Consider the following 24,185-nt stretch of genomic DNA (forward strand, 5'->3'; position numbering starts at 1 on the left):
ACAAAAAGGAGTCTCTACTAATATTAAAACCCTATTTAAAATATAAATACTTAAAGAGAATTAATATATACTCAATTATTATATTCATAAGCATACAGAACAAGAGAAGGGAAGATGAAAGGAATAGTGTATAAAAGCTCTTTTGCCTTAGTCAGCCATAAATAGGTCACCAAAATTCTAATTACCACAACTGACATAAACCATAGGAGGTAAGTCTCAACTGTATCTTTTCCTTATTATCATAATTGAAAATTTAACACCATTATGAATAAGATGTATCAGTTTTTTATTTCCTTTTCAACTGTTAAATGTCCATGGATGCTATAACAAACTATAAAAATATCCATGTGTGGAACAATATTACCCATCCAATGGGCACCATGATTTTAAATCAACAAGAAGAGTATCAGTGATCTTAGCTATATAAAATTTCACGAAAATAGACTTTTGTTATTTGAAGTTAACACAGATTTGTCAGATAATATAAAAATAGTCAATTCTTCTAATAAAAATATATCTATTACATTTATATTACAACCTCACCCTTACACAGAAAGCCAATGCTGTCAAGAGCAGTGACAATCCATTGCTATAAACCATTTCGCCAAGAAACTAAATTAGACAACAACATAGGCCAAAATATCCTGAAATATGCCTTCACTTGATATAAAAAGCCATATAATGATCAAAAATAAGGAACTAAACTGGTCCCCTAAAAATCAAAAGGATATGTACTTAATAAAGCAGAGGAAAAATGTTCATATTCCATATGTAGGTTTACAAAACCATCAAACTATTATTGCCTAAAAATAATGTGCACAAGATTTAAAATCAGTAAGATTATCAAAATCTATTCTCTCTTCACAAGAAAGATAAAAAGAACTCTGATAATACTCTTAGCCTTAAAGACAATGGTTTATTAAGGCATGAAATCAAATATGCAATAATTGCCATAATAAACTAAACTATTAAGGATAGCCCTTCCCTTCTCCAATCCAAAAAATGAAACACAGATTCACAAGGCTAGTATCAATAAGCATACCACACACAGTTAATATTTTCACGGTAACACATGGGATCAAAACATAAGGCTTTGCTTAAAACAATAAGCTAAGGAATTGAAGCACAAATACAAGGATAATTGCTTCCTTTGGGCTTTAGCTGCCAAACACAGGAAATGCCAATGCTTTTTTATAGTCCTATGATAATTGAAACCTTGTCATAGACCTAGACTATCAATGAATATTTATTTTCAAATGAATTTGCAATATGACACCAAAAGCATAAGCAACAAAAGAAAAAACAGATAAATTAGACTTTACCAAAATTAAAAACTCTTGTGCTTCAAAGGACACCATTAAGAAAATAAAGAGATAACTCACAAAATAGGAGAAAATATTTCCAAACCATTTCTCTGATAAGGGACTAGTTTCCAGAATAAATTAAAAGTGCTTACAATTAAAAATTAAAAAGACAACCTAACTTTAAAAACGGGCAAAGGATTTGAATAGATATTTCTCCAAAGAAGACAAGTGGTCAATAAGCACATAAAATGATGCTTATCATTAGTAATTATGGAAATGAAAATCAAACCCACAATGAGATACAACTTCACACAAATTAGGATGGCTAAAATACAAAAGACTTACTTTAAGTGTACTTGAGAATGTGGAGAAATTACAACCCTCATACATTGCTGGTGGGACTGTAAAATGGTACAACCACTTTGATAGTTCCTCAAAGAGTTACACAGTTACCATACTATCCACCAATTCTACCCCATCCATATATACTCAAAAGAAATGAAAATATGTCTACACAAAAGCTTATAGAAGAATTTTCATAGTGAAAGCATTCCTAATAGCCAAAAAAAGTATAACAGATACTTCCTATCAAATGATAAATGAATAAACAAAATGTAGCATACCATGGAATATTATTCAGCCACAAAAATAAATGAAACACTGATACATGCTACATACAACACAGGTGAATCTTGAAAATACTCTGCTAAGTGAAAGAAGCCAGACATAAAACAACAAATATTGTATGATTCCATTTTTATAAAATGTCCAGAACAGGCAAATCCATACAAACAGAAAGTATATTAATGGTTTCCTAGGACTGGGGGTTAGGGGGAGAGAGTGATGAAAGTACCCTAAGATTAGACAGTAGTGATGACTGCATAATTTCGTGAATAAACAAACATATCACTGAATTGTACATCTTGGAATGAATTTCCTGGTGTGTACACTATAGCTTAATAAAACTGTCACTAAAAAAACAAATTTGCAAAGATGAAATATACATCATAAGCATATACATGCAAAGACAATTGCTTCCCTCTAACTCCAGTATATGCATCAATGGGGAAAAAAAATGACAGTAAGTTACTCTTTTCTACTTAATACATCGCCAGAAATCAGTTACCACATTTAAAGTGGTAAAAATTTGTTTAAGAGATCTTTGTAACATCATTTGCCCCTAAAAATGTTGCATTTATTATAAACATACAGTAAACAAAATAGTGTAACTGTTGAACATTTAAGTATCCCTGTGGTTATTTACAGAATTTTAGAAACATCATTTGGTCAAATATTTATTGTATCAAACATATTAAAAAGTATAATTTAAAAAACCGATGCTTATCATTTAAATATGTTTCCTGTATCCCAGAACTCTACTTTAGCTAATCAAATAAATGTATTCATCCTTAAAAATATTTTATTGACTATATTACAAACAACAAAAAACTACATTATGACCCTTGATTATCCAATGTCTCAGCATTTCCCTCCCATTTCTGAAGCATAGTTAATGACTTCAAAATTTATCATGATGACCCAAAGCACTGTTATATCTATCTAATCACCTTACTGACAAGTCTAAATCACTGAGTAGTTGGAGTAGAACACTTCTGAGATTAACTTGCCTATCTTTACTCAAAAAATTAAAAAACAAAAGCTTTATGTAGTGAAATCATAAGTTTATGAAATTCTTAACTACAGACATCTCCAAAGTTTTTCATATTTTAACCTTGGAACAAAAAAATTGGAGTAATCCAGACAGAAAACACAGTATCTGAGCACAGTATTGGTGTTCATGTTGTCATGTCGTAGCAAACAGGACCTAATATAAGGAGGAGTCAAGCACAGCTAAAGAAGAAATCTATACTAATTTTGCAATTAATAGGGAATTATTACAAAATCTCAAGTACAGAAAATCCTGTTTCATTCATTAAGTATTACAATTCCTGCTCACTGAAACTGTTTCTTTCTTTAAACTCTTAATATTGAGGCCATGCACCAAAAGGATTTTCTGGACACAATGTGTAGACTGGATCAGAAGGGGATCAGAATAGGTATAAGGAGAAAAAAATTCTACTACCCATGTAAAAATTAAAAGAAATATAAATTATAACTGTAATTTACACTGGTTATTGTAAATGTCATCCATAGAACATATATGTAAACTTAAGTAAACATAAAAAGTATTGAACATGGAGAATACATACTTACCAAATATTAAGATAGCCTTTTAAAAATCCTGCTGGTGGTTGAGACTCCCTAAATAATAAAAAAAGATAAATCATTTTTCAACTTCAGAGTTACACTTACTCTGTAAAATCTACCCAAGAATTTCATTTAATATTTGGGAAATTTGTTTTTGTATAACACTTTGAAACCCAAAGCATATGGTAAAACTTTGGCATATGATAAATATAAAACAGATTTTTTTGTAATCTTACAAATAATTTAAATTTTACATATAATACATGGAGAAGCTAATGAATTATCAAGACATTGGCAGAGTTCACTAGACCACAAAAAGAATGAGCTCTATTAAAAATCAGACTTAAAAAATTATAGATCAGACAATGGCGTGCTAACACTCTTAAAGAAGCATTCATATGTTCTATTCTTCCTGACAATCAACATACAATGTAATTACTCCACATTCTAGTATCTAGTTACCAACTTTTAAGCACTGAGACAATGTAACAGTGTCTACAGAGTTAAAGTAGAGCCAATGAAGTGGAAAAATATGTTACAAAATATTCAACTTATTAAAAAAATTAAAATGAGGAAGCATTTTAAAATCCATCCTATGTACTAAACAAATTTAAATATTTTATGCATAATAAAAAAAGAAATGATAAAGGGGCAAATGAATTTTACTATTTATAAAAGTTAGCTATAAATAATTTAATGATAATAAACATAAATAATAAACATATAATTTATAAACACAGTATAAATTCTTTCAGTCAAGTCTCAAGTCAAATAAAATTCAAAAATTCAAGAATAAAAGCATAAATATTATTTATTAAGCTCTTATTTGCCAGCACTTTGCTCTAGACTTGAAAAATCTTATTCATACATGTTACAATAAGTTAGTATGAGTTTATTTTGGTATGAAGAAATTTTGAAATCCATGCGTACTTTTTCATAATATGTATTTTCCACAAACTTTTTGAAGACCTCTCATATTGTTAGTAAAAGGCAGGCCTATCTAAAAACAAGTATTCTAAATCCCAATATCCTTTTCTATTACCCCACTGGCTACAAAGCAATTAGTATTTAATGTTTAATCTTATAGCAGGGTTAAAACCATATCCCTTTCCATTCAAAAACAAATTATTCCAACCAACCAGAGAATATACATTCTTTTCAAGTATACGTGAAACATTCACCTAAATAAAACAAGATTTAACACATTTAAAAGAATTGAAATAATACAAAATACATTATTTGACTATGATGGAATAAAACTCAAAATGGGTAACAGAAAGATATCTGAAAATTTCCATACATGGGAATATAATAATACATCTAAATAATTTGCGGATCAAAGAAGTATTCAAGAGAAATTAGACTAATGATTCGAAACTAAATGAAAATAAAAATATATCATATCAAAATGTGTATGATGTAATCAAAGCAATGCTTAGAGGGAAATGTATAGCACTAAATGCCTATATTAGAAAAGGAAAAGAACAAAGGTCTCAAATCAACAAGCTTCTCCCCTAAGAAACTAGACAAAGAAAAATAGGGCAAACTCAAATCAAGCAGCAGGAACGCAATAATGAAGGGCAGAAATCAGTGGATTATGAAGGTATTGAAAACAAAAAAAGTAGAGCAAATTAATAAATTCAAAAGCTGGTTCTGTGAAAAGCTCAATAAAACTAATAAACCTTCTAGCCAGATTAACCAACCCATAAATCAAAAGAGAAATGAGGAATGAAAGTGGGGATATCACTACAGACCTTACAAACATTAAATAATTACTAGAGAATAATATGAACAACATTATACATACAAATTCAGCAACTTAGATGAAATGGACCATTTCATCCTGAAAGCCATAAACTGCCAAAAATCATTCAAGAAAAGACAGATAACCTGAATTGTCCTGTATATATAAAATAAACAAAGAAACATGCTCTGATGGTTTCATAGCAAATGCTACAAAACATTCTAGAAAAGTAATACCAATTAAACACAATCTATTCCAGAAAACAGAAGAAAAGGGAATACTTACCAACTCAAAATACCAAAGAAAGACAAAGATATTACAAGAAAACACCATTCAACATCACTCATGAACACATACAAAAACCCTCAACAAAGTATGAGCAAACCCAATCTAGCAATGAATATTAGTTCACAACCAAGTAGGGTTTATAGCAAGAATGCAAAGCTGGTTCAATATTTGAAAATCACAGAATGGAATAGATCATATTAACAGCCTAACCAAGAAAAACCACATAACCATTTCAATAGTTCCAGAAAAGGCATTAGATAAAATCTAACATCCATTCCTGATTAGAAAGAAAAAAACTGTAAGCAAAGAAGGAATAGAAGAGAACTTTCTTAATCTGATAAAGGGCATCTAGATAAATACACAGCTAACATTACATTTAATAACAAGAGAACAGGAACAAAGTAAAGATGTTTGTTCTCACCACTTCTATTCAGGATTGTACTAGAATGCCCTAGCAAGTGTAATTACGAAAGAAAATGAAATAAAAGGCATACAAATTGAAAATCATGAAACTTTTAAAAACTGTTTATTCATAAACAGTATATGCTATAAACATGTAGCATGATTGTCTACACAGAAAATCCAATGAGATCTACAAAAAGTTTCTAGAACTAATAAATGATTTTAACAGGTCCTGAAATATAAGATCAATATATAAAAATTAGGCCGGGCGCGGTGGCTCACGCCTGTAATCCTAGCACTCTGGGAGGCCAAGGCGGGTGGATCGCTCGAGACCAGCCTGAGCAAGAGTGAGACCCCGTCTCTACTAAAAATAGAAAGAAATTATATGGACAACTAAAATATATATATATACAAAAAATTAGCCGGGCATGGTGGTGCATGCCTGTAGTCCCAGCTACTTGGGAGGCTGAGGCAGGAGGATCGCTTGAGCCCAGGAGTTTGAGGTTGCTGTGAGCAAGGCTGAAGCCACGGCACTCACTCTAGCCCGGGCAACAGAGTGAGACTCTGTCTCAAAAAAAAAAAAATATATATATATATATATATATATGTATATATATAAAAATCAATTGTATTTTGACATACTAACAATGAGTAAGTACATCAAAAATGTTTAAAGCAGTAGCACTTACAATAGCATAAAAAAGAAATCCTTAGCTATACATCCACGAAATATGTGCAGGATCTGTATGCTGAAAACTATAAAATAATGACGAAAGTAATCAAGGATCTAAAAAATGGAGAACTATACTATATTCATGGATTGGAAGGCTCAATACTGTTAAAATGCCAATTCTCCACAGATAGATGTTTAGATTAAACATAATCCCAATCAAAATCTCAGCCAAACATTTTTTTTATCAACAAGCTGATTCTTAACTTTACATGAAAAAGCAAAGGGACTAAAATATCCAAAACAATTTATAAAAAGTACTAAATTAGATAACACTATTATGAAGCTGTTACAGAGATGGACAATTGGTTTTTGACAAAAATACAAAGGCAATTCTATGAGGGAAAAGATAGTCTCTTCAACAAATAGTTCTAGAACAAATGGATACCCATATGCAAAAACAATGAACCTGTATTCTACCTCATGACTTCTACAAAAGGTAATGCAAGGTAGATTACAGATCTAAATGTAAAACATAAAAAAATAAAACATCTAGAAGAAAACAAAGGGAAAAAAACTGATTTCAGCTAGGCAAAGAGTTCCTAAAACACAATTCATGAGAGAAAAACTTGATAGTTTCATCAAAATTGGAAACTTTTGCTCTGTAAAAGAAACTTAAGAATATGAAAAAACAGGTCACAGACTGAGAGAAAATATCTGCAAATCACATTATCTGATAAAGGACTGTATCCAAAATCAAGAAAGAACTCTCAAACTCAACAATAAGCAAGCAAATAATCTGATTTTAAAAGCTGGCAAACTATTTAAACAGGTACTTCACCAACCTCTATCAGATAAATCAGAGATAGTGTACAAATGAGCAGAAATTTATTATTGGGAGACAATTATCTATGGGACTTTCATGTTTCTGCACCTTCTGGGAGAAAGACACTCATTGCCCTTTGGTCTGCACTATCATTTTTAGGGTATTTGACAGCAAACAGCCTTGGGAAACCGAGATAATATCTCCCTCCAAAGCAAAGGCAGGGATTCTTACTTCCTATTATAAACTACTATTCAGGTTCTCTACACTAAGAATTCCTCTCCTGTTATGCAACTCATTGTGCATACAAGTATCATCTGGCCCTCTTCACACACTGCTGTATGAGAAATGTGGCTCAGGAAACTGGCTAAAAAACTATCTAAACACTCTGGCCACTGCTATCGCTTGCTGTGAGTAATCCTTCAATTCCAGCTCAGGAGTCTCATGTCTTCTACCAGCATTCATGAAACTACAGCTGAGTAATTTGTTACTTGCAAGTAGGATAAAATCTCAGACCCTTCACAGTTCTTAATGATGGATCTCTAATTCCAAATAAAAAGTGTAGAGTCAATATTAGAAAAAAGAAAAAAGAATGGTTCAAATAAGGCCATTTGGAAGGGTACTAGCAGTCAACCATTTATTTTAAAAGTTTTTCTTCAATAATAAATTAACTTCAGCTTACTGTAACCTTTTTACTATATAAACTTTTATTTTTAACTTTTTGACTCTTTTGTAATAACAGCTTAAAACACAAGCATATTGCACAGCTGTACAAAAATATTTTCTTTCTTTGTATCCTTATTCTGTAAGATTTTTTCTAAAAAAACATTTTGTTACTTTTTTTTTTTTTTTTTTTTCTGACAGTGTCTCACTCTGTTGTCCAGGCTAGAGTGAGTACCCTGGCGTCAGCCTAGCTTACAGCAACCTCAAACTCCTGGGCTCAAGTGATCCTCCTGCCTCAGCCTCCTGAGTAGCTGGGACTATAAACATGCGCCACCATGCCCAGCTAATATTTTCTATATATTTTTAGTTGTCCAGCTGATTTCTTTTCATTTTTAGTAGAGATGGGATCTCACTCTTGTTCAGGCTGGTCTCGAACTCCTGACCTCGAGCAATCCTCCTGCCTTGGCCTCCCAGAGTGCTAGGATTACAGGCGTGAGCCACCATGCCCAGCCCATTTTGTTACTTTTTAAACTTTTTTGTTCACACAAACACACACATTAAGCCTAGGCCTACACAGGGTCAAGATCATCAATATCACTGTCTTCCACCTCCACATCTTATCTCACTGGAAGGCATTCAGGGACAATAACATGCATGGAGCTATCATCTCCCAGGATAACAATGCCTTCTTCTGGAATATCTCCTGCAGGACCTACCTGTCCGAGACTGTTTTACAGTTAATTTTTTTTTTTTGGTAAGCAGATATATGCCCTAAAATAATGATACAGCATAGTAAATACATAAACAAGTAACATAGTGGTTTATTATCAAGTATTATATACATTGCATAATTGTATGTGCTATACTTTTATATGACTGGCACTACAGTAGGTTTGTTTACACCAGCATCACCACAAACACATAATGCACTGCACTATACATGTCATCAGATGTTACGTCATAGGACATTATGATGCTTACAACTCCACTAGGCAATAAAAATTTTTCAGTTCCATTATAATCTTACTGGCCCACTATCACATATACAGTTCATGCCTATATAGCAGTAATGGATCTTAGCCCACCAAATAACAACAACAACAAAAAAAAACATTGAGCCCACCGTGATAATGAAGAAAGAAAGGTAGAAAATCTCCCTTACAGAAGAATACCAGCCAATAAATGTGGAAAGAATAACATAACTAAAAAATCATCATTTTGCAAGCATCAATGTACTCAAATGAAGATCCGGTCAAAAATCAATAACAAATGTTAAGAACACTAGTTGAAAAGTTGTTGAGAAACAATATTTACCAATCTCAAGGCATTACCACACAGATTAACAATTAATTATCAAGATGAAAAAGATACTTATACAATAGAGAAATCAGGTATCATCACCTTAACCAAGTAATGAAATTTAACATCATAAGTAATGGAAAAAACTAGTAATACAGAGGTTAAAATAAATAAACTTTAAGTACATACAAATAAGAACATGAATAAATCTTGAAATGGAAACTTGAAGTTACAAAGGTATGCAAACAATATACTATTTACATTTTAAAAACAAATCAATATTATTTATCTTTTTATATAATTATGTGCTAAAAAGTATTAAAAATTTAAAAGATACCTTCAGAATAGTAATTACATCTGAGAAGAGAGGCAAAACAATGAGATTAGTAAACTATTTTTTTTTATTTATTTAAAAAGTTCCGAAAGAATGATAGCAAAATGTTAATATTTGTTAATTTTGGCAGTAAGCATAATTTTTGCATAAGCATTCTTATCTTTTTAGTTTTTAAGTTTTAGTTTAGTTTTTAAATTTTTTAATTTAAAATGAACTGCTACTATATAATTCTTAGTTTTATACAGCTATACAACACTTAGTTCTGTAATTCCTGGTATTTAAAACTACTGCTTTGAAGAAGTTTGATTTAGAGGGAGATCCCCAGTGACTCCCTCTACTTTAACCTCTGGTGTAAGTTAACAGAAAAATGTCATCACTTCCAAAATAATTATAAATGCAAAATATATTTCATTTACATAAATAAAAATAATTTGAAAAGCATGCCACCAAGTAGCATTACATCTTCTCTACTTTAATATTTCCTGTATCTCAGGCCAGATGTAGTGGCTCACACCTGTAATCCCACCACTTTGGGAGGCTGAGGTGGGAGGATCGCTTGAGGCCAGGAGTTCAAGACCAGCCTGGGCAAAACAGCAAAAAAGAAAATCCTGTATCTCATGTTGTTCTTAATGTCTAACACCATTTGAAGAACTGAAAGTTTACCCATTCTAATAATTCAGTTTTGTTGATAACCTTGACCTAACTCTAAAAAACCATCCTATTAAAGCTATTAATATTATTTCAAATATCAATTAATAGGTCTATGAAAAGAAACCTATTGCTGTAAGACTAGTGCACAAAAAGATATAAAGCATATATTTTTCAAGTGATTTAACAGTAATCTATTTCTTCACCATGTCCCTTAAAAATGCTTTCATCTATTGGTAAAAACTTAAAATTTTCTGCTTAAGAGAAGGTCAAAAGCTTTCACTTTACTACTCTAACATAATCATGAATTGAAATAAGAACTTTTAGCTCTTTGCAATGACAAAGCTACCAGTATGCCTAAGCCAATAAAGGGATTCATTAAATGCTGCTAATAAAGCAACCTTTTGTTAGTCTATGAAACATCAGAAACCTCACAGACTCTAACTTTGCAGTATTTCCCCATTTTTTGCCATATGAACTTAAAAGTTCTCTTACATGTCATTTTCTTTAACAACTAAAATGTTATCATTCAGAAATTCAACCTTCCACTCTAGGTAATTTAATAACATATTAGTTCCAACTGCAGAAAATTGTTCCTAGATGAAACTACTCATATTTTATTTAATTATTCTCTTCTGTTTTCCCATAGAGCCAATCTGTACAGAAATCTGTGCCATCTTCTATTAACCAACTAAAGGAACAACCTTTATGATATTCTCAAAAGGAAAAGCATAAATGTTTATTTATCCCATCAGCCCTAATCAATCAATAAGCAAGGCATGGATGACACTCTAAAGATTGATACAACAATACCTGCCCTCAAGCAATTCAACTTAGGGAGTAAGCAGGCATCTGCAAAAATTACTGTAATGTACTTATAATACTGTTAACTACTAAATATAATGGTTAGGATGAAGGAAGCCATTAATTGAGCTTAGACAGGATTTTAAAAAATCTTCCCTGAGAAGACTTTTTAGGCTAAATAATGGCCAGTATATTTTAGGGTATGTGAATAGCACATATACCAAGACACGTGAATCGAACACCATAGTAACTTTAAAATTCTTAATTTATTAAGGCTGGAGCATCATGTATGTAAGGAATTATTAGGAAATGTCTGTCAGTTCATGAAGGACCATGTTTGTGTTGCTCTAGAATTTGGACTTTACTCCAGGCAATGGGCAGATAATAAAAGATTATAAGAAGAGGTATATGGTCCTCAGGTCTGTTTTTCAGAAAGGTCACTCCTGAACTACCTGAATTCCCAAAAGGTCTTATTTTCAATTAACTTCAGAATACATAAAGCTTTTGGGAATTCAGGTACCTCGAGAGTATATGAATACTAGATTTTTCAAATGTGATTCAGGCTCTGTATAACTATATATCTACTATGCATTGCTAACTTAAATTTAACATTTTTTTTTTTTTTTTTTTTGAGACAGAGTGTCGCTCTGTTGCCCGGGCTAGAGTGAGTGCCGTGGCGTCAGTCTAGCTCACAGCAACCTCAAACTCCTGGGCTTAAGCGATCCTACTGCCTCAGCCTCCCGAGTAGCTGGGACTACAGGCATGCGCCACCATGCCCGGCTAATTTTTTGTATATATATATTTTAGTTGTCCATATAATTTCTTTCTATTTTTAGTAGAGACGGGGTCTCGCTCTTGCTCAGGCTGGTCTCGAACTCCTGACCTCGAGCGATCCACCCGCCTCGGCCTCCCAGAGTGCTAGGATTATAGGCGTGAGCCACCGCGCCCGGCCTAAATTTAACATTTTCTAAACTAATTGCTATTCAAAGTGAAAAATCAATTAACACATGAAATATTGGTTCCAATATTAGCTATTTTAAATCTCTTCAAAGTATTAGAAAAATATCAGTTTCCATGAAAAATTATAAAGTCATCTTGGTCAATTTTAAGAGTTGCAGTTAAATTCAACAGGATGCATTTAGAATTTATAAAATTAATCATAAAATTGTAATCTTTACTCTGAATATTTATAGTATTGTCTACCTGGTACCTTTATTTCTTCTAACCACTATCTATTATGCCTACTCCCCTTCCTTCAACACCTCCCCCCCATAACTACCTTGAAAACTTCATGTTCTTACATGACCCTGGGCTACAGCAAACTAGTCCAACTTGACCCAGCCATACCAGTGTTTCTAGTTGTTAGCTGAATAAATCTATAAACATTCTTGAAAAAAGCTTTGTGGACATGTTTTCATTTCTATTGTGGAAGTAGTTTCTCCAACCACAAGGACTGAAGTGAGAAATCAATTGCTACAACACATGCTACAACATGGATTAACTTTAAAAACATTATGCAAGTGAAGTAAGATAGTCACAAAAGGACACATACTATATGATTCTATTTATGAAGTAACTAAAATAATCATAATTCATAAAGATAGAGGATACAACAGAGGTTACCAGAGGCTAGGGAGATAGGAAATGTGGAGTTATGATTTAATGGGTACAGGGTTTCTGTTTGGGATGATGAAAAAGTTCTGGAAATGGATAGAGGTGGAAAGTTGCAAAATACTGTGAATGTACTTAATGCCACTGAACTGTACACTTAAAATGATTAAAATAGTAAATTTTATACTATGTGTATTTTAGCACAATAAATAACAAAAACCTTAGGGAAAAATTATTTATGGACTCCTCTAAAACCCGAAGAGTAGTAAGAGAGCTAACATTTACTAAGTATCAGGCACTATATATAGTACTTCATACAGTCCTCACAACACTGCAAGGCACTATTAGTATCTCTGTTTTAATGGTAAAGAAACTGAAGCACAAGGCCGTTAAGCCACTCGGTCAAAGTCACACAGTTAAGAAATAGTGAGAAAAGGACTCAAATCCTGGCAGTCTGACTCTTCCAGAATCCACATTCTTAACCATTATAACATGCTGTCTCTCAAGTAGCAGCTAAAGTTAAAAAACACTCATAGCAGAAATCTAACTACGTTGTTAAAGTTGCCCAACTCCATGGAAATACGAAATAGCAAAAAACAAAACATAATCCTAGGACTGGCACGGTGGCTGGCACCTGTAATCCTAGCACTCAGGGAGGCCAAGGCGGGAGGATCACAAGCTCAGGAGTTCAAGATCACCCTGAGCAAGAATGAACCCCTGTCTCTACAAAAACTAGAAAAATTAACCGGGCATAGTGGCACGCACCTGTGGTCCCAGCTACTTGGGAGGCTGAGGCAGGAGGATTGCTTGAGCCTGGGAGTTTGAGGTTGCAGTGAGCTATGATGATGCCACTGCACCCTACCAGGGGCAAAAGAGTGAGACTCTGTCTCAAAAAAAAAAAAAAAGAAAGAAAAGAAAACCATAATCCTGCACCTTAAATATCTTGAATGTGTATTTGTATTAAAGGCAACATGTTTAATGGTACAATTATAAGCAGAGCATTTTTAGCTACCTTTATTATTTATTAGCTCATACCTTCATTTGGCAGTGAGGCATACCGAAGTGTAAAATATATAGCCATCATTATAAAAAATAAAAAAACAACAAGCCCCTAAAGATTATCATCCCTGATAAATACCAAAACTAACAGTCAAAGGAGGAGCACATTAAAGACGAGAAAAAAAAAGAGGCATTTAGAATACTCTGTAAAGAGGAAAGGAGAACTCACATGGCTTTCAAATAAGATAACATAAAGCTCAAGGGCATCTGAGAACCAATTCACAAGACTTTAGGACATAGTTCCAGATCTAATGATATGGTATGATAGCTTCTTTTTTTATCAGGTGTAAATAAAATCAGAAAGAAAGCATTACCATCTCTCAATCATTATCCCACATTCATAACTTTTTGTAACATTCTGACCCAACAATCAAAGTAAGCATAATAGAATAGCTCTTCAGTTTTGATATCTTTAATTTTTTAAAAAAACTACACCAAGACAATCATTCAATAAATGTATTATTCTAGACACTAATGTAGCAACCACAGATACACCTTGCCCTCTGAAAACCTAGTCTACTGGAGAGATTGATATTAAGTAGTTTAAATAAAAATCATGATTGTGTTAAAAGCCGTGAAAGGACTTAACAGGGGCACTTAACCCTAGTGAGTATTTTCAGTCAGAAAAGGCTTTTGCCCATGGAAGTGAGATTTAGACTGATATTGGAAGATGTTTAAAAGTGAAGAGGGATTCAGGATAGTGGTTGGTGGGGAGAAAGTACACAATCAGGTGTGGTCACCAGAGAAAGGAATTATATCAGTAAGGGTTGGGGGGGGGGGTTGAGGGTTGTTTGTTTGAGACAGGGTTTCGCTCTGTTGCCCAGGCCAGAGTATAGTGCCGTCATCATAGCTCACTGTAACCACAAACTCCTCGGCCTAAGCAATTCTCTTGCCTTAGCCTCCCAAGTAGCTGGGACTACAGGTGCATGCCACCACATCTGGCTAATTTTTCTATTTTTTGTAGAGACATGGTCTTGCTCTTGCTCAGGCTGGTCTCAAACTCCTGGCCTCAAGCAATCTTCCCACCTCGGCCTCTCAAAGTGCTAGAATTACAGGCATGAACCACCATGCCTGGCCAGTAAAAGTTTTTTATTATGCTGGTGGTGAAAGCACAGGTGCTGTTTATGTATCTTCATAACTTTCTTACTTTAAAAGAAAATCTTTTTGTGAAGAAAATTTCAAATACAAAATAGACAGAATAGTATAATAAACTCCTACATGCCCATTATCCAACTTCAGCCACCATCAACATTCTGTAATTCTTATTTCTTCCACACCCCACTCCCTGCCACCCAACTCAATTTTTATAATTTTTAGATGAAATTTACATACATTGAAATATATACTTCTTAACTGTACAACTTGAATAGATAAACTCAAGTTAACACATACCTCTATCAGATATTGAACATTTTCATCACTTCAGGAAGCTCCCTTATGCTTCTTCTCAAACATGAGTATTCTCCACAACAAAAAGGCAACTTCACTATTTTTTTCACCATAGATTAGCTTTGCCTGTTCTAGAAATTAATATAAATGGAATCATACAGTATATTATGTCCACCTTCTTTTGCTGAGTGTGACTCATCCATGTCATTTTGTGTACATCAGTAGTTCCTTTTTATTACTGAATAGTATTCTACTGTATAACGAAATCAAAAATTTTTTATCCATTATCCTGATGGACATCTGGACTGTTTCTAGTTTTTAGCTATTATGAATAAATCTACTAGAAGTATTCTTTTAAAAAGCTTTTTGTGGATATACATTTTCATTCCTTTTTAGAAAACACCCAAGAGTAGAACTGCTAGATCCAAAGGCATATGCTTAAATTTATAAGAAACTGCCAACAATTTTCCAAAGCACTCCTACCATTTCATATTCACATCTGCAATTTATGAGAACTCTGGGTATCTTCCTAGAAAATTTATTGTCAACTGTCTTTTTAATTTTAGCCCTTTTAGTTGTTTTTAGTGATTGTCTTGTGGTTTCAGTTTGCATTTCCCCAATGATTAATGTTTGTATCTTTTGCATATATTACAAACTGAGTAATTTTTTAAATAAATGGTGAGGAGCATACTGACATAGGATATAACTAGAGCAAAGGCTCTGGGGGAAAAGATAGATGATATTTGGACCAAGAGGCCAGCATGGCTATAGCAAAGAGTGAAAAAAAGAGAGTAGCATGAGATAAGGTTAAGGAGGTAGGCTAAGGTCAAATCACATGAATGGGGATTATTATGAGTTCTGATTCAAACATCTTACTTAAGGTATCCCTGGGATCTCTAAGCAGAGTTATAAAATAGGTCTGGAACTTAGACAAATAAGTACTGGAGCAACAGACCTGTAATTCCTTCATAACTGGAAATCAAAAGTGGTGAGACTGCCTGGGGAGAAAAAACAAAGAGGAGAAAGCAGCCTAGAACTAATACTCAAGAAATTTCAATTTTTAATGACCAAGCAGAAGAGAAGCCTGTGAAAAAGGCTATAGAGTAATAGATCAGAGAGGCAGAATGGAAACCAAAGGGTTTGAAGGACAGTTTTTCAAAAATGCTAACACCTGCTAGGAGGTTATTATGTGCCAAACTGTGCTCCCCCAAACTTCATATGTTGAAACCCTAACCCCTAGTACCTCAGAATATGACTGTATTTGGTGATAGGGCCTCTAGAGAGGTAAATAAATTCATCACCCAGGCCCTAATCCAGTCTGGACACAAAAAGAGACATCAGGAAAGCATGCCCACAGAGGAAAGACCATGTGAAGACATAGCAAGAAGGCACCCCCCACAAGCCAAGGAGAGAGAGGCCTTAGAAGAAACCAAACCTGCCAACAACTTCATCTTGGACGTCTAGACTCCTGTTCACAAGAAAATAAACTTCTGTTGTTTAAGTCATCCAGGCTGTGGTATTTTATGGCAGCCCTAGCACACTATTAGGAGGTCAAATAAGGGCATGTCTAAAAATATCCACTTAATTTACTAACAGAGAGGTCACTGGTACCATTAGCAAATACCATGCTGGTGGAATGAATAAACCGAAGAGGTGAGTCAAAGGTGAGAAATACAAACAAATAATGATTTCAAGCATTTGGCTAGGAAAGAGAATAAAAAGGTCAGTAATGTGGTACCCATGAAGGCGTATTGTTTTATCTCTTAAATAGTGGGACTTGAGCATGTTTAAATACTAATGAGAAGAATCAAGTGCAAAGAAAGAAGATGAATATCCAAAAATAGGAGGAGATAATCAATAGTATAAGGTACCTCAGACGGAGAGGAAGAGAGAAAGAGCCTTAGAAAGCAGTACTACCTCTATTTTAACATTAAGAAGGAAGAAAAAATAGGAAAGGTAGTGGGCAACCAAGGGTTTCCACTGGGTACTCCTATTTTCACTGGAAAATAATAGGAAAACTCTTCTGCAGAAAGAGAAGGGGCACACTGGAGGTCTGAAGAGAACGGATGATTGAACAGTCACAGTAACGATGAGGACACCATTTGACAAGAGTAATATAATGGATTTCCAAGCAGTATCAGGGTCCAACTGTGGTTGATGGTCATGAATTTATAATGAAAACGAAATGTCCTTTTGGGTAACTTTCTACTGCAGCATTTCAAGTGGTATAGGAATGAAGGAAATAGATAATGGAGCTAACCCAGAACTGGGATTTTGCCAGACAAGTGGGACAATTATATACAAGTATGGAGAATTTAGGATACAGACAAGAAGTAGACAAGACTCTTGGTTAACAAGAGATGTGAACAACAGAGAAAGCTGATGACTGGAAGAAACCAAAAGACTGAAAGGACAAATGGGCTGGTAGGAGAGTTATAATGGGAACAGCTAATCAAGCAAACCTGAAGGATACAAGATGTTTAATTTTTTACTAGGTCGAACAATTATTAACATAATAATTCTCATAAGAGAGAGTAGCAGGGTAGACTAGAGGAGAAAAATCACTGGATTTTTCTCAGGAAAATAAGACAGGATGTTGATGATCATACATACGGATGTTGAAATCATCAAGAACTATTGTAGGACCTGGAATGTACAAGGAGAATATGAGCAATGTGCCACTGTCTTCCCAGAATAAGTAGAATCTATCAGAAAGGCAGTAGGTAACAGCTAACAGGAGGTTGAGAACAATAACTAACACTGTTCTAAATGCTTTATATGCATTAATTTATTTAATTCTTATAATAATCTATAAGGTAGGAAAAGATGATGATACTACTACTAATGAAGAAACAAACAAGTTTTAAGAGACTTACTGAAGGTTGCTCTCTTAAACCACTATGCTATAGGACGTTGAAAGACATCAAAAACCAGGGTCGAGGGGTTCAGAATACAAAGTCCCCAAATAGAATGAAATTTCAAGTAAGGAAATTTACACAATATAGGCGATATTTCCAGTACTAACAATATATCAGATTAGATCAACTAAAAAGCCTTCACACAGAAACGTCATCTAAAAGGAATACATCAAAATCATTCTTTTAAATTACTCTTTTAGCTACCATGAAAGAGAAATCTTTAGGTGCCAGTAACAGAGAAAAAACAGTAACACATTAGAAAAAAACAATAAGATTGCAAGTTGGCAATGTTTCTCTCCTACAATGGGTTGCTAGTCTAAATCTATATATTTGGCCTTTGACTCCTATGTAGGGACTAGAGATGAGACTGTTGGCCCTCGATGGGAGATTTTAGTTCTCAGATTCCCCTTCCTTCTTCACATACTAACACACATACGTAAAGCCAAGACCCAGAAAGGGGTCCTAGACAGGTCAGTAGTACAAGAAAAACAAAAGGCAAAGGCCTGGAAAGCAACAAAAACAATCATTATTCACTGATTATATAACTATCTGCGGGTGGGAATAGAAATGGCAGTCTTCCAATGTAAAGATGACAATTATCCCCAGCGTAACTTGTAAATTTAATGAGATTCCAATCACAATCCCAACAGGGTTTGGGGTTTGTTTTTTGATGAATTTTCTTTGGAGTGAGGGTAATATATGATAAGCTGATCTAAAATTTTCATTAAGAGAGAAGATTCACCTTCTCAGATATCAAGACATATTAAAACTACTATAATTAACACAATGATAATGACATGAAAGTAGACAAATCAAGTAAGACTATGGTACAGAATAGAGACTGTAGAAATAAACTCATGTAGTAAATCTAAAACTTTCAAACAAAATTAAAGAAAATACACAGACTAGAAGATATTTACAATGCATACTATCAAAAATATTAGCATCCAGATTAATAAGAGAATTGCCACAAATCAATATAAAAGCCAATACCCAACAGGAAAAAAAAATTAACAAAGGACATAAAGAAAAGATTTACAGAATAGGAAAGCAGAATGATGAAAAACCATCAAAGATGTTCAACTTTAATAGAAATCAAAGTAAGTAATGAAAATGGAAACTACAAAACTCCATTTCTCATCTTTCAGACAGGCAAAAATGAGTAGCTAGATAAAATTAAATGTTGAAAAAAATGTGGGAAAACATGTTGAGGGGCATAAAGTAGTATAATACCTTCACTTTGGACTGGACTTGGCGATACCTGATAAAGATGAAGTGGCACTCTGTGATACAGCAATTCTACTTTCAGGTGTCTATACTAGATAAAATTATACTAAGTACTTATGTACAAGCATTATAATATTATTTGCCAAAAAGTAGAACCTAATTATCTCTCACTATGAAACTAAGCCTTACTCAACATGAAAAACTAAAGGAATGAACTAAACCTGTAAGTGTCAAAACAACATTGCATGAAAATTCTTGAAGTCTTCTTTTACATAAATGTTTTCTATGTACAAAAACAACAGGAGAATGATCGCAAGGGCTTTAGGATAATGAGTTCCTCTGAAGGAAGGAGGAAAGTACGGAGAGGGGAGAACTTTAAAAGAAGAGAAAAGTAAATGAAGCAAAATGTTAACATCTCCTTGACCTTGAGGTTGGGTTTACAAATGTCTGTTATACTACTTTCTGTACTTTTTTGTCTGTTTGATTTCATAATTTACACAGTATTTTAAAAGAGACCAAAAATAGTAAACCTGCTGATTATGAACAGCAATTTCAGAGGGTACAATGGAAGGAATGGAAGGAGAGAAAGAGAGGGCTTTTGTCAAGGCAAACAAATTATAAAGAATTATGAAGATAGCATTCAGAAAATACAACCACCTATTAATGAAAACAACAGACAGGCAAGACTCAGACTCCTTGAGGGAGATGGAAATTGGGCTTCATGGCCAGACTATTTGTCTCACTGGGTCCAAGGCAAAATAAGTTTAACTAGCTTATCTCAATTCACTCAGCCTGGCATCATTGTGATTCTCAGCCACACTAATCACTACACATTATGAGAGCGACTATGCTGAACTCTGAATCTAATAGGTGCAGGACATTCTACTAGATAATACAAGGGATATAAAAAGGTATATTATCAGTTTTCAGAGAGCTTATCATTTAGTGTGACAGCTAAGATGCACAAAGAAAGGAAAAAAAGAAAAAAAAGCACTTCATGCCTAAACAAGTGCTACTGGAATTCAAAGGAAGAAAAGAATCCATCAGGCTGCTGGGATGGTACAAGAAAGGCTTCACAACAGCAGTAGAGCTTAAGTCGAGTAATGAAGAAAAAGAAGCAATTCAGAGGTACAAAAATTGGCATTCTACGTAAGAAAAAACGGTCACAAAGAAACGTAGAGCTCTGGGAAGGAAAGAAATGGAATAAAATTGCTTGACAATTTTTAAATCTTAATTAAAAAATAAAATACTTTGACAATAAACAAAATATGTAAAATCAGAAGATCAACCAGGGTTCTAAGTTGCAAAGAGAACCTATTTTAGGTGGTTTCAAGAGAAAAGGAACTTATTAAAATATATTAGGTTATTCAAAGAATTTTCAGAAAACTGAAGAATCAGCTTGGGAGTATGAAACCAGGAAAAATATCTAAGTATCCACATAAAATTGTTCCCATCTTTAAGCCCTAGTACTATGAAAGATGAGCCTAGGACAGTAAGGCTCACTAGTACCTCTACCACTGCTACCCTGAAAAAGCTTGATGTCTCACCACCCAACATCTACACTGGGAAGTAATTCCAGAGAAGAGCTGTTACATTGCATTTCTCTCTTCTGAATTCATGTCTTACACAGATGCACATGATCTTTAGAGCCTAGGTCATATGTATGCCCCAGCTGTAAGGGATGCTAGGAATTGAGCTCTGTCTCTATAGGACAGTAACATACAGATTTTACCCAACATTGAGAGGCTATATGAAATGAACAACCACAAATACAGACTAAGTCTTGGCTATCAAACAACACATACACTTATTGTGAGCTTCAAGCTCTAAACAAGATTCTCAAGCCTGATAGATTATAACTTAGCCTTCTACAAACAAAATCCTCTCTGTTCCTCATATGAGACCAGAGTCTCATCAGCTATTGCACACAATTCCAGTATCAGAATCTCTGGGTGACATCTTCTTCCTTTTTGTTTATTTCTATAACCTAAGATCTAAACCAGCGGTCCCCAATCTTTTTGGCACCAGGGACCAGTTTCACAGAAGACAATTTTTCCAGGGACCGAGAGTGGGGATGTGGGGTGTTGTAAGCAGGGAAAAGGAGGTGCAGAGCTCAGGTAGTGATATGCAGCCTGTTTCCTAACAGGCCACACACTGGTACTGGGCCACGGCCCGGGGGTTGGGGACCACAGAACTAAACTGTACAGAGGGGGTGGGAATGGAAAGAAAACAAAAACAAAAAAAGTATGTATTTTTTTAAATGCATAAACATAGCAATTCTACTTCGTTAGAAAAACTAAACAGATTCTACAGATCTGACTCAGGTCTAGGAACTGTGTGAAAAACTACAACTTATGGTAGTTCAAGTCAGGACTTCGCTTGTGAGATCTAAAATTTTTTGTTTATACAGATCAAGTAGGACCTTAATGGGCTGCCCATCTATTTTAGATCTAGAGATCCCACAATCCTTTGGCCACATCCAAAAAGAATTCAGGTCAGTGCATCTATGATCATCATGATTGTCACGCTACCTTGGGGAAATGATACCCACACCTTGCCTGTGGAAGTTAGAGCCACCCCAGAATCCAACCATCCCCCTAAAATCAAAAAGACAATTTCTGTGGAAGTATCTCCTCTCCTTTCACCTACAGATGAGAGCAATTAAACTCCTTTTCATATCTGCTGGCACTGCCCTCAAAAGTATTTCTCATTAGGTCAGTGAATAAAGTGTCTTCTGGATCTCTCAGTAGAGAATACTGGAGAAGGAATAGGGCAGGTGGGTGAATGGTCACAGTGATAAATCCATTCCATCAGTCTCATTTCTCTTAATATTTTGACTTCTTCCTGTATATTATACCATGAGTTGTTAGGCATTCAACTACATTTAGTATAAGCCAATGCTGAGACCAATCAAAGGAGCAAACAATTAGAACTACTCCTAGCTACTTGAGCTAGAACACTAAATCCAGAATCTCTGGCAATTGTACCATATCAATACATTCAGCCAAATGCAAAAGCATGTTTCTTTCTCTCTTTTTCTCCCTCTCTTTCAACTCATCATCAAAACCCATCTCTATACATATTCCTGCAGTTAAGTTAGCAAAACTCTAAAAAACAAAATTTATATATAATCATTTTCTTCCCAGTTTGACAGCATGATACAACCTGACTCTACTTAAGAGTATGGAAACAGTGACGACTGTGGGATGGGGTATGAAGAAACTGGCTTCCCCTTGAATGGTAACTGTCTTAAGCATGGTTGTTACAGGTCTTCAAAGAAGACAGGGAAGGATGCCTTCTGCCAGCAGGAGAGATTTGGAGTTCAGAAACTTGAAGTACTACATGTCCACAATCCCTCATAGAAAGAAATGTATTCAAAAGATTATTAGCAGCCAGGTACAGAGGCTCATGCCTGTAATCCTAGCACTCTGGGAGGCTGAGGCAGGAGGATCACTTGAGGTCAGGAGTTTGAAACCAGCCTCAGGCAAGAGAGAGACCCCGTATCTACAAAAAGTAGAAAAATTAGCTGGGCATGGTGCACACACCTGTAGTCCCAGCTACTCAGGAGGCTGAGGCAGGAGGATTGCTTGAGCCCAGGAGTTTCAGATTGCTGTGAGCTAAGCTGACACCATGGCACTCTAGCCCAGGCAACAGAGTGAGACTCTGTCTCAAAAAAAAATAAAAGATTATTAGCAACCATAAATATCACATGTACAATTTTAAAAAGTGGACAGTTATATATTACAATCCTGTACTCCCAAATTTTCTTAAAATTAGACATAAAATTTTTCTATTATGTTATCTTGTTACCACACATTTGGTTAGTATTAATCATTCCAATTTCTACACACTCAAACCAGGCAGCATTGTTGTACTCAAATTTAATAGCAACTAAATTTATGCCTCTAGAGGGCAGCATTTCTCATAGAATAGACAACTTTGACTTTAAAAAGAATTCCACTGTCCAAAAACTTTAAAAATGCAGGATAAACAAGCTTTAGCAAATTTCTTTCTTGCAAGATGTCTCAAAGCCTTTAATATGTTAATGTGCATTGCCAATCTTCACTATGCCATCATTATTATGGCATATAGTGTTTCTTCAAACTTAATCACAGACTCTTTCTTGAAGATCATCTCTAGTGACTAGTTCCACAAAAAGCACTTTGGAAACTATCTAGTAGCCAATTTCTCTCAAGAGAAGTTTCACGTCTTTCTTTTTTCATGCTTTTTAAAACAAGTCTTTAGACATCTCCTTATACTCACAGATCATGATAGAATTGAATAAACACCAGCAATAACACACATTTATTTCTGTGAAAATCAGAAACATAAAGAACTTGTCTCACTTGCTCAAAGGATAACAGCAAAGTAATAAAACAAAAAGGTTGGTGCTAAAATAACTAGTTGAGGTACGTCCACTCTAGTTTTAAAACAACAAAGAAGTTTGGCTATACTTAATAAAAAATTGTATATTTATTCAAAATCAGAATATTAAATATTTGAGTACCATTAACAATCTTTCCACAATCCATGTCAACTGAAATTGCGTTTGCTAAAGATGTGTTGTAAACCTGATGAGACTTCTATCAGAGATCTCTACAGATGAAACATCCTTTATTTTTTTGTGAGAGAGCCATTAAACAAAATTAGTTTTGTGGGTTTTTTTTCTTTTGGTTTTTCACCCAAATGATGAAACAGTTTTTAGAATACATAATGTTTTCCATTCTCCAAGTATTCTAGTAACATAAAGGCAAGCTACAATTTCAAATAGAATATGTATGCCCAAATGTTGTT

At 34.3% G+C, this 24,185-nt stretch overlaps 1 protein-coding gene across 2 annotated transcripts in view; it reads right to left on the reverse strand.

Moving 5' to 3' along the window:
- The window catches only part of FBXW7 (F-box and WD repeat domain containing 7), a 180,892-nt gene that overhangs the window by 132,371 nt on the left and 24,336 nt on the right, over positions 1 to 24,185 (reverse strand). Inside the window, exon 2 of one of the 2 annotated variants that reach the window (XM_069492932.1) lies at positions 3,519 to 3,566. The exons of the other annotated variant lie outside the window; for it this stretch is intronic. The gene's annotated coding sequence lies outside the window, so the exon portion shown is untranslated. The remainder of the gene's footprint in view (positions 1 to 3,518; positions 3,567 to 24,185) is intronic. 2 annotated transcript variants of the gene reach the window in all.

This window comes from Eulemur rufifrons, chromosome 18 (genome assembly GCF_041146395.1).
Source record: "Eulemur rufifrons isolate Redbay chromosome 18, OSU_ERuf_1, whole genome shotgun sequence".
Taxonomy (NCBI): domain Eukaryota; kingdom Metazoa; phylum Chordata; class Mammalia; order Primates; family Lemuridae; genus Eulemur; species Eulemur rufifrons.